Genomic DNA, 12,243 nt, shown 5'->3' with positions numbered 1-12,243 from the left:
CATGCCTCAAAAAAAAAAAAAAAAAGAAAAGAAAAGAAAAGAAAAGAAAATCAATTGATCATAGTTGTGGGCGCTTATTTCTGGGCTCTTAAAACAATGCACCCCAACCACCAGCAATGATAACGTCTAGGCAAGGGTTACATGAGGGTATTATTGCAATTCATTAAGTTAAAAATAAGGTAGAGAAAATATTTTGTCTACAGTTTGCTAAATGTTCACTGAAGGAATTAAGCTTTATTTAAATAGCACCAAGTTCTGCAGTCTACTTCCTGAGTTGTTTATCTTTTTAATAATGAAGCGGCACTGAAGTCTTTCCACTACAGTGATGTTTTCATTGTGTGATACTTGCTGTTGCTGTTGAAGCTTAGAAGAATATTTGTGCTTTGTAATGTAGAATGTTTTGTTCATATATATATATATATATCTGACAAGCTAAAGGAAATAGGACTAACACACAAAATGAAAAATATAACTAGTATCAACAGCTGAAGTAGTAAAAGTCTTTTTTTTTTGGAAGGATAAAGAGCTGGAATGAGAAGAGAGAGTGAAACTTATTAATGAAATAGGATCAAGTATGATGAGGTTGCACTTTAATACTGGCTGAGGATTTGGGCTCAGATGAAGAGTGGAAAGACTGTTCTTGTCTGTTTTTAGAGACAGTTGATCATTTCATTAAAGTCTGAGGCTGTTTCTCAGGCTCTAGGAAAAAATAGTTTATCCCTCTTTATTTGACATACTCACAAATAGAAAATACCTGTTTGCAGGTCAGAGAACCACTGTAGGATTTTCAAATGAATGGCTTCAGATGGCTTGCAGGAAGATGGAATGGTGTCAGAATAATTTCTTTACTAGAATAGGATTTTATGAGCTGAAGTTCACTTTAGAATGTCATTTGTTGGTGAACTTCTGCAAAGAATTTTACATCCTAGGGACTTTTACTAAAACTCTTCTTGGCACACTGCTTGGTTAAAAATCATTCTTGAGTACTAATAGAGTAAGCAAGGAAGCCCTCAAGATTTAGAATTATATACTCACATACAGTCCTTAGATTTTGATATAATAATTCAAGACTTATAATTATCAATATGAGAGTAATAGATAATACAATACAGTTGTATACCATTTGAAAATTCTTTCAGAGCCAGGCTTGGTGGCTCACTCTTGAAATGCCAACACTTTGGGAGGCCGAGGCAGGTGGATCACCTGAGGTCAGGAGATCAAGACAGCCTGGCCAACGTGGTGAAACCCTGTCTCTATTAAAAATACAAAAATTAGCTGGGTGTGTGGGAGGTACCAGTAATCCCAGCTACTCGGGAGACTGAAACATGAAAATCACTTAAACGTGGGAGGCAGAGGTTGCAGTGAGCCGAGATCGCGCCACTGCACTCCAGCCAGGGCAACAGAGTGAGACTCTGTCTAAAATAAATAATAAAAATAAAATAAAATAAAATAAAATAAAATTCTTTCAGAGTGCTTTCATGTATTTAGTATTATTTTACCCTCACAACAATACAACAAAAGGGAATGGGTATTTAATTAGTTAATTAACTTAATAACCAAGCCCCAAATTAGCTTATGATAATAATGAATAATGAATGTTTAATACATATGTACTAGATCATAAATAGGAAGAGAGGCTTTGGACAAAATCAGAAAAACCTGGGTTCAAATATCAGCTGTGACTCTTACTAGTTCTATAATGTTGATTATGTTATTTGATATCGCTGAACCTCATCTTTAAATTAGGAAAGGGTGTTGCCGACAAATACCTAAGGTTATGTATTTAAACTCCCTGTAACAGAGTGATGTTCAGCAGGTTTTATTTCCTTTCCTACTTACCCTCAGCTATATCCCTCTGAAATCCGAAAAATACAGAAAGAAGCTCCCAAGTCAAACATGTAAATTAGGTATTTGGTAATTGAAATAGAGGAAAGACTATTTTTAAAAAGCATGAAGAATAAAGTGCCATAACCTAAGGTAAGTGAATTTCTAAGTTATGTATGAGTTTAGCTCTGAGTTTTCTCATACCTATGCAAAAAGGAAGCTCATTTGTTCCTTGATATTCACTGCACCCCAAAGAAAGCATGCACACTCACAGACAGAAACTAACCTCTTCTTGAAATTAAGTTAAATGTGAATTTCTGTGCTCCCTTTCAAAACTGGCTATTTGCAGGCATAGTGGACACTACCTGGCAACAGTTTTCCAAAAACAATAGAAATACTGATAAGCCAGTTTTCATATCGACCCTCAGTAAAGGCTCAGGGCAAAATCCTTTATCAGCAGTCAGTGAAGGCATTTCTATGGAGAACTGAGATAATTTCACCCAGGTACGTGGCTTCTTAATGATCTAACACACGATGTTAGAACCTAGAAGGAAAGATATTTAGCATACCCATTAGACTGTCTTTTTCAAATATCAGATGTCTCAAGCTAGTCTTTGGCAGGTGCAGGCTCACAGACAATTCATGCTTCTCTTACAACTACCCATGGAACAGCTATTCTTTAATGTGAGCTACTGTGAAAGCCATGTGCTTTAGACACCAGATATGAGGGACATAGAGTTATCATTATGTTATGAACATTAAGAGCTTTACTCTCATTCTTGCCAAGTTGGAGGGCCACGTTATTTCAGTAGAGGCTTGGGGAACAGGAACATATGTGGTTAGCGTTGTGATTTTCCTTACAAAAGAGCTCCTTTCTCAAGCGTTTGCGAGAAACCCTTGGTTGCACTCCTCAAGTTCCGAACCTTATAATGCGTAAAGGACAAGTATCATCTTTATGTTAGAGGGGTGAAAGGTCTTTCCTAAGGCTGCAGTTAGTAGCACAGGCATTACTAGAATTCTTATATCTGATTTCCTGGACCAGAGTGATTTACAGTTGTATGTGTTGCCTAAGCCGGTAAAACAAACTAATCATGATTCTAATTTAGCACATTACTTCTTCCATTCCTTTTGTTCAATCCATTGTAGCATAAATGGTCAATAAACTCATTTCATGTCACAAAAACTTGTGTGTTTCCATACATGAGATTTTTCACACTCAGCTAGTTGCCCTGATGTCAGTGTACGTTTTAAATACTTTGGCTTGGTCATGCATGTAGAGTGGACTTGATTTAAAAAATCGATTTTGCATTATTTATGTTGCTCTTACAAATATTTCCATGCCTTTTTATTGTCTTTCTTATAAGAGACCATAATTCCAAGATTTGGAGTACAGAATGTGCTTTGAAAGTTTAAAGTCATCCACCCATTCCCATATTTCACTCATAAGTGGGGTTGTGTTAGTGCTGGTAGCATTTGTTTGAGAGATTAAAGTGGTGTTTGCTCAATTATCTGCTCACTTATTTTTACGATTCTTTTGCTGATAATGTTGCAGCTTTCATTTGCTATATTTCTGATATGCACAGCAAAGAGGGATTATGGAAATAACACCAGAGCTTAATTTTAAATCCAACTTTGCACCTGAACTCTCATTAATTTGGTATTTCTTCATAATTATCTGTCTCTTGTAAGAGAGAACATTTCGGAAATAGGAAATATAACATATTCTTCTAGGTTTCATCATAGACTTAAAATTCAGTGGTTACAGTCTAAGTTCAGAAATTTCAAAGTGAAAAATGGAACTTGACCTTACCCCAATACCTTAACCACTCCCACATGAGTAAATGATGTAAACACTTTGCTATGCATCCTTTTGAAAATTTTGATAAACATTTAGTCTCAACAATTTAAGGGCCTGTCACAAAACATATTCATAAATATATTGTATCAATAGGTTAAATTGAAAAGATTGTGTTGAGAATAATGACGGCTGTTTAGTGAAGCATTTTAGAATGTGCATGTCTGATTTTTAAGCTGTGATTAAAAACAAAAAAATCAAATGAAAATAATATTAAAATGTTCCTGTGGAAATACACAAAGTATCTAACAACTCTGCATTCCAGAACCAATCAGTAAAGTTATTGATGAGTAAAGTTAATATTTTTATGCCTCAGAAGTTTAGAGAAAGAATTTATGGTCTCTTTGAAGACAATCTCCATTAGTAAGTTAGCATGAATTAAGCATTTGCATATTTTCATCTACTGGTAACCACTTCAGCTGAGAATAATGTTCATTTAAGAAGACTACATCACATATATGAGCCAGAAACATCTAGCCCTGTTCTGTGCCTAAGCCAGTTTTCATGTTGATCCTCAGTAAAGGCTCAGGGCAAAATCCTTCCAAGCATCTTCCTTTGCAGGATTCATTTGGTGAACTTCTGTAAAGAATTTTACATCTTAGGGACTTTTACCAAAACCCTTCTTGACACACCACTTGGTTAAAAATCATTCGTGAGTATAATAGAGTAAGCAGTAAAGCCATCAAGATTTAGAATTATGTTCTTATAAAGCATCTGCAAAGCATCTTAATTTATCTCAAGAGAAGATCTCCAGGACCTCTGTAGTACATAATGAAGGCACAGAAGGTATGCAACGAAAATCTGAGTTAACCAAAGGCAAACACAAGGTAGGATCCCTAACTCCTTCTCTTATTTCTTCAAGACTGAGTGTAGAATTTCCTTTGACTGAGAAGTTTTCCATTATCCTAGGCCTGGGCTTACTGGCCTTCCTAAGTTCCCATAGCCTCCTGTGCACTTGGAACATTCTATTATAATTATGGGTTAGTTGGACTTCTAAATAGTAGGCCTTTGAGGGTAGGGATTATATCTCATCCATGATTGTCTTTCTATTTCCTACGACATTTCCTGATACACAGTGATCTCTCCATAAGGATCAAATAAATACATACATAAATATATGAATAAATGTTTGAATTAGCGATCCTTATCAGTGGCTTTTAAGCTCTACCCAAGTTGCTTTAGAGTTTTTGTTAACCATCAGCACTAGTTGGTTAACATGCTTAAGAAGACTAGCTTGCTCTTTTCTGAGACACAGCTTGGTTGCCCTCACTTTTATAATTCCTAGAGATGAGAGCTATTGTCTGAGCTTTGTACGGAATTGAACCAGGGCATGATAATTCTGATACTCTTCTAGACAAGGACATTTGGGAACTTGAGGGTGTGCCTCCCATTTGAGTCACCTGAAATTCTATCCCAAGAATTAAACACCCTTTTAACAGGCAATCTGTCTTGTTAAGACAGTGCTGACATCTTGCTCATTTTGCTTTGTGGTTGAAGAGTAAAATATATCTGCTGATCACAGCCAGGACACTAATGGATGTTCCCCATACTGACAGAGCTGTGGCACTGCATTAGAGTGGTGCGGTGATGCCAATTCTCAGGGTCTCCTGCACTTCAGATCCGTGTGCTTGGGATCCGGCTCAAAAAGTGGCTGTCTAGTGAGTTAGAACATTTTTCACAACTGAATTGTAGATGTCTGGTTTCTTGTCTTATTTCTTTTTTTTTGAGACAGAGTCTTGCTCTGTCACCCAGGCTGGAGTGCTGTGGCCCGATCTCAGCTCACTGCAAGCTCCGCCTCCCGGGTTTATGCCATTCTCCTGCCTCAGCCTCCCGAGTAGCTGGACTACAGGCGCCCGCCACCACGCCTGGCTAGTTTTTTGTATTTTTTTCTTTCTTTCTTTTTTTTGAGACGGAGTCTCGCTCTGTCGCCCAGGCTGGAGTGCAGTGGCCGGATCTCAGCTCACTGCAAGCTCTACCTCCCGGGTTTGCGCCATTCTCCTGCCTCAGCCTCCAGAGTAGCTGGGACTACAGCCGCCCGCCACCTCGCCCAGCTAGTTTTTTGTATTTTTTAGTAGAGACGGCGTTTTACCGTGTTAGCCAGGATGGTCTCAATCTCCTGACCTCGTGATCCGCCCGTCTCGGTCTCCCAAAGTGCTGGAATTACAGGTTCTTGTCTTATTTCTTTACAAGTCTATAAACCTCCTGAAGGCAGGATTAGATCCTATTCATTGTATTTCAGCTCCTTGTACATTATTGTAGTGCAAGAAGAAATGCCAAAGTAATTAATTTTTTCTGTCCAGTGGGGTAGGATGTTTTTAAGGTAATATTAAAGTTAGAAATTATATCAAAAGATCAAGAATCCAAGTTGCATATATTATCCCTTTCCCTTTTATAACTAAGTAAGAGAAAATTAAAGCAAAGAGTTTCACCATGTTTATATTGGAGAGGAATCCCTTATGTTCTTGAATTGCACAGACTTTCCAGTAGAAAATTAAATACAATCATGTTTGGTGCTACAGAAATAAAGGTGGTGAAGATCATCCCCAAATCTTTAATTTCTGGAATTAATTTAAAAACTCTAAGAAAAAAAAACCTCTGAAGAAGAATTAGATTTTTAAAAATCTAAAAAAAAGGGGAAAGGTGGAATTGGTAAAGCAAATGAACAATGCAGAAAAGAATGAAGCAAGAGCAGGTCTGAGGACTTTAGCTCATTCACTCTTGCCCAAGAACTTAACACATTTTTTTCTCAAGAGCAGTTAGAAGTGATCAAGAATGTCTCCATTCCATCATCCATTCAACAGCTATCCACCAAGCAATGTGTTAGGATTGGCAGATAAATAAAACATAGTTCATGCCTTCATGGAGCTCACTGTCTAACGGACAAAAAATATAAACCAAAATATTCAGAATAAGGCTAGAGATAAGTAGAAGGCATTAAAGAATGCATGGGGCTGAGTGCAGTACCCTACGCCTGTAAACACAGCTGCTCAGGAAACTGAAGTGGGAGGATCCTTTGAGCCCAGGAGTTCAAAGCTGCAATGAGTCATGACTGCACCACTGCACTCCCACCGTCTTGGGGGACAAGAGAAAGCTTCAAGGAAAAGGTGACACCCAAGCTTAGTCTTGAAATATTGAAGCCTAAGGTGAGAAGAAAATTCTGATTACAAACCATAGAGATTTTAAAAATCCCCAAAATCCAAAGCAAGCAAACAAACAAAAATCATTATGCTCTATGTAAAGTAGTAAAACTATTATACTTAGGTATTTCACGGTTTAAAAAGCAACGCATGATGTTATTGGAGATGAGATTGAAAGATAAGCAGGAGTTACTTCTTTATTACTTTGTTAAGGAGCTCAAGCCTGTAGTGTAAGTAATGTAGGTCATTAAAGAGCTTTAAACCAAGGGAACATTTAGATTTTAGATAAATCATGATAGTGACTAATAGAAAGATTAATTTAAGAGAGAAAATACTGAATTTAAGGAATTGCATGAGTGGCCCAGAAGGCAAATAATAAGTATTTAAAACTGGGAACATAGTAGGAATAGAACAAAATGATATTTTCTGGAAAACATTTAGAAGGTCAAGCTGAAATGGCTTTATATATGTAATACATATACCATATAATTTAATACATAAATATACATAAATATAAAATATATTTCATATATTTTTATATATTATGCATTATAACTATTATAATTAATGTATTATTTATGTTTATATACATATATAATTTTAAATTTTGCTTATGTTTATAAAACTATAATAAATTATTAAATATGCATCTTAAAACATACTAATATATATATATAAATATATATTTTGTGTGTGTGTGTATATGTATTTAAGCTACTTTGCTGATGGTACATATTTCAGAAAGTAATTGTTCTATATTCCAAAAATCCAGTGATACAATCTTGTCATTGACATTTATGCCTTACCTCCAATACTTTTGTGGATGAGAGCGAATGGTTGGGTTTAGTGACTATGAGCCTAGTGATCATTAACTCTTTCTCTAGTACACAAAATCTTAGATTTTCAGGATCAAGAGGTTGTCTGTGAAATTCAAGACCATACAATCTTTTACTTTGTGAATACAATAAAGAAATACATTGCTTGAAAATTAGAATTATAACCATTCCAGAGTAGCCAAATGAATCCTCTTTTAATTTACTAGACTATTCTGTATTAAGAATTGCCACAAGGAATCAATAATCTTAACAAGTATCTTAGCTCTATAAAATAAATAGGATTTAACATCCACACAATCCTATTTTAACACTATTAACCAAGGAGTATGCAAATCAGCAGCATTCTGGTCTATGCTGACACTTCGTTAACACTTCATTAAGAAGACTCTGCTCTTGATACTTGAAATTGTGCCAGAGATAGAATATTTCTTTTCCTTGAAATCCACATATTTTTCCCCAAAGTTCCAGAGCTTCTTGTAATAACTATTAATATTCATATATATTTTCAGCTGTAATTAAAAAAAAAAAAAACTTATGGCTTCTGCTAACATGCCTAAATCTCACCGAGGGTAAGAAGTTCTCAGAATGTCTCACTGAGGATTAACGCGAGATCTAAAGTGAACCTGGCTCTACTTGAAAATGGTTGTCCTGACAAAAGACCTTTGTGGTAGTGGGGTTATGAAATAATCTTGGATGGGATGGGTTTGTTTAATTCATCCATGTATTTATTCATCTAATAAGCACTTAATCAAATTTAACTATTTAATAAGTACTTAATGTGTTCCAAGGATCCCGTGAAGATAAAAGATAAATAAGTTTTAGTCCCTGTACTTGAAGATTTCATTGATTAACTTGGGAACTTATATATAAATAGATGTATTACAATTTATGTTAAATTTCAGAACAGAATTATGAACACCACCCTACAGAAGTCCTGTCCCTATGACATTGACATAGGACAATGGATTTTTGGTCTGAGCATTGAAGGATAACTAAGAATTTTCCACGGTGAACAAATGTGTGTGTGTGCATGTGTGTGTGTGTGTGTGTGTTGATGGCGGTGGGGAGGGGATGGGGTTTGATAGAACCCAACAGGTTTAAAAGTCCTGAAGCATAAAAGAGAATGGGGTACTGAGAAGATAAACGTTATGGGAGCATAGAGCATTTGATCATAGCAATAAGCCTGCCCTCGGTAATTTCAACTGAACAGTTGGACCTCAAAGAATTTTAACTCCTACAGTCCTGTTGGAAGGACTAGGGAAAATGTCAACTTATAAAGTTATAACTTACTGAGCAATACATGAAGCTATAATAGACTTCTGACTGTGAAGGATCTGGGAGCTGAGGCTGCTGAAGCCCCACATAGACCCCCAGTGGAGACCCCCTCACTTTTTACTTAAGTACATTCATGTACTTAAGTACTGGTAGATGATCAGTTGCTCATGACTTGTAAGCTTATATTCATCTAGAGTAAACCCAAACTTCTTTGTTTCTCCTTCTCTATGGAACTGTAATGCCACCCTGAGAGTACAGGCAAAATAAATGTCAGCATCTACATCCCTAGCATACTGAGAGATGTGTTTTTACACTTTCAGTAAGGTACCTGTATGCACATTGCAGCCAATGTGCTGAGACGAAGTGTCACTTTGATAAGAAAAGATGGGAAAATGCAGGCCACATTTAAATAGTGACACTTCTGGAATACTGAGTCAGTTTCATGAGGGACTGATTGTTCTTCATCATTATTAATTAACTACTGCTGAGCCCTTACTTTGGGAATAACACTAGATGAGATGCTTTTTCCTTATAGAAGGCATTTGTGTTGGCAAAATCTTTTAGTCCTTTTAAGAACCTGGAGACAGATTATTTGTTTCTTGAGGGCAGTGGCTGTCTCTGTCTTGTGCACCACTGGGACACTTCAAAAGTGTTTATTATGTATTGAATGAATAAATGTTTCCTATGTAGTGTTATATACAAATTTTTCTAGATATTTTTTAAGGTTCTGTTTGTAGGTGTTTAAACTTGGAGGATGAGAAAAGCAATGTAGGTATCAGTCTGTATATTGGAAATTTTCCTATCAATTTATTAATATGATCTTCCTTGGAAACAAAGAAAAACACAAGTCATAAAGATCATATTTAGAGTTCAGCTAGTGAGTCTTTCTTGGCTTGAAATAAATAGAAAAGAAACAGATTTTTTCATGTGGATCAGCATGACCCAGTCAGAAGAGTGCCTTAGCTGACTGTATTTCTTCAGCTAAGTAAGAAATAGCTGTTGAGCTAATACTAGTAAGATCCTCGCCCTCTGCCCCAGGTTTCAAAGGAGACAACATTCAAGGGAAAGCACTCATGTCTGAGGCAATGGCCTTGGGGTACAGGGACCAGCTAATCTAGGAGGTGATGACTGAGCCCTTTATGAAGGTCTGAGCCCTTGTCATAGCCTGGGACTGATATCTGCAGTTGTCACTACATTCACTAGAATGATCTCTTGAGACCCAACATTACGTCTCTATTCTATCTCGGACAGGAAAAGCCAGACACCAAAGCTGAACCATAGTTCAGAAAGAGTCATCACATCTACATTTGCTTTAAGCCATATTCACTCTGAGGGCCCACATGCCTAAGGAGGAGTCTTACAGGGCTACCATATGGCAAGCTTGCGGGCAGGGTCATTCCGATTGCTGATCATTGGAGAGTTCCAGGAGTCACTGGAGAATTCCAGGATTTGGGCTGGGAACAGTGTAGCTGTGGGATAGCCCTGATTTTCAATGCTGGCAACAGGACTAGGGTCGTGGGGCCACGGAGGTGGTGCAACTCCCCTTGTTGTTATCAACTCCAAATAATGAGACTCCTTTTCTTTTTAAAAGAAATATGTTTGATATGTTGCTTACATTGTTTGAAACATTCAGATAAATTAGAGACAACAGACTGTTAATAACTCAATCTGGTGCATTGGGCTTTCTGTGATTCTTCTAGAAATAATCACTCCTAGGGCAAGAAGAAATGCCTATTTCACATCAGGTAAATGCCAGTCAGAGGAAGGGCTCATTGAGTTTTTCATCTTAGTTTTAATTATGAGTTACTAAGCACTGTCTGTAAGGTATACACTGTGTTAAATGCTTCCATGCATTACCTCTTGCTGGTGTAAAGTGTTTGCCATTACTGGCTATGCAAGAGATATTCAGACAAAGCTTGCTTCCTTTATTTTCTTATCTCTTTCTCTCAAAGTTCTGTGCTTAAAGAAAACATGAGCTGACATTTATAAAGAGGAAAACTAACCCAGTAGTTCTGCTTGTAGCACTGTGGGCTTCACTAGGAATAAACAACTGATAAATGTCCTAGTTTGAAATTGTACCTCATGCATTACTGACTGGCCAGGAAAGCAACTGTATGGTGGCTGTATTGTGGCAGTTTATTGGCAAGAAAGTTGGTTTCATGATTAAAATGCTCTCTTGTTCTTAGTAAAACAAGGTCTCTGTCACACATGAATTTAGATATCATAACTATTAGAACAAGAACCAGCACTTCTAAGAAAGTTTCTGGCAATTGCTTGGAAAAATTAGTTAAGACTGGGTACAAGGTTAATATATGCTTTCTTGGATGAAACTGCAAAGAAAATGAAGTTGTAGACTCATGGAGCTCTCTTTGAGCTATTTTTGTTTAAATGATTCTTTCCATAAAAGGTGGATTGTGTGTGTGTGTTTTCATCTCACAGGGTTTTTGAATGTTGACGTGTAATAAAAAATTATGATTTCTGATTTCTGTTAAGTGAAAACATTTTATAAGACTCAGATTACTTATTTACTTGAGATCTTTGTTTCACTGTTAGTAAAAGTCAGAATATAACTAATTCATCTCATGCAGAGGTTGAGGAGCAGCTTGTAGATACAGTGATGGTAAGGAGTCCTGTGAATATTTTAGTGGCACAGAAATGCCTATTATCAATAATAATAGGAATAAGCAGTGAGGAATTCAGTTGAAGTCTGAGGCAAGACATTGTCATATTGTTTTCTTATGATTAAAAAAACTTTGGCTTTCTTTTGCATGTGACACTTTCAATTGTGTTGGAGAGAATAAGAGCTCTAAATGTGGTACTTGGTTGTCTAAGGAATTCTTGATGGAGACAGATTTCAGGTGAAATCTAAATTGTGTCACTCACTGTCTGAGCTTTAGCATTAAGATCTTTAGAAGATAATTTGTTTATTCTTAATATAACCCCAGGCTGAATTCTCTTAGATTATCGTAAAAGAAATGTTACCTGAAAGTAGAAAATATTCTTGAGGTTGCTTCAGACTTGAGCATAATTTTTCTTGTCAATCTTGAAGGTTATTACTATTTGCATATATACTACTTTTCTTTCAAGTCCCTAGGAACTAAAAGGTAGCTTGATTAGAAGTAAGAGAAAAGAGATCATTTTATACTGAAAACATACTAAAAGTGGTCAAAAGTATTTTTCAAGACTGAGTACACTGATAATATCTATGTGCCTACTTGGTATATCCCTGAGTTTCTGCAAAGAAAGTTCTTGGCTATATGAACAGCATACAAAAAAAATTACTCCTGCTTAAATCTTTTTTTTTTTTTTTTTTTTT

The sequence above is a fragment of the Rhinopithecus bieti genome, unplaced genomic scaffold (genome assembly GCF_001698545.2).
Source record: "Rhinopithecus bieti isolate Rb0 unplaced genomic scaffold, ASM169854v2 scaffold_32422, whole genome shotgun sequence".
In the NCBI taxonomy this organism is placed as follows: domain Eukaryota; kingdom Metazoa; phylum Chordata; class Mammalia; order Primates; family Cercopithecidae; genus Rhinopithecus; species Rhinopithecus bieti.
The sequence above is the reverse complement of the archived record's forward strand: the minus strand, read 5'-3'. Positions refer to the sequence as shown.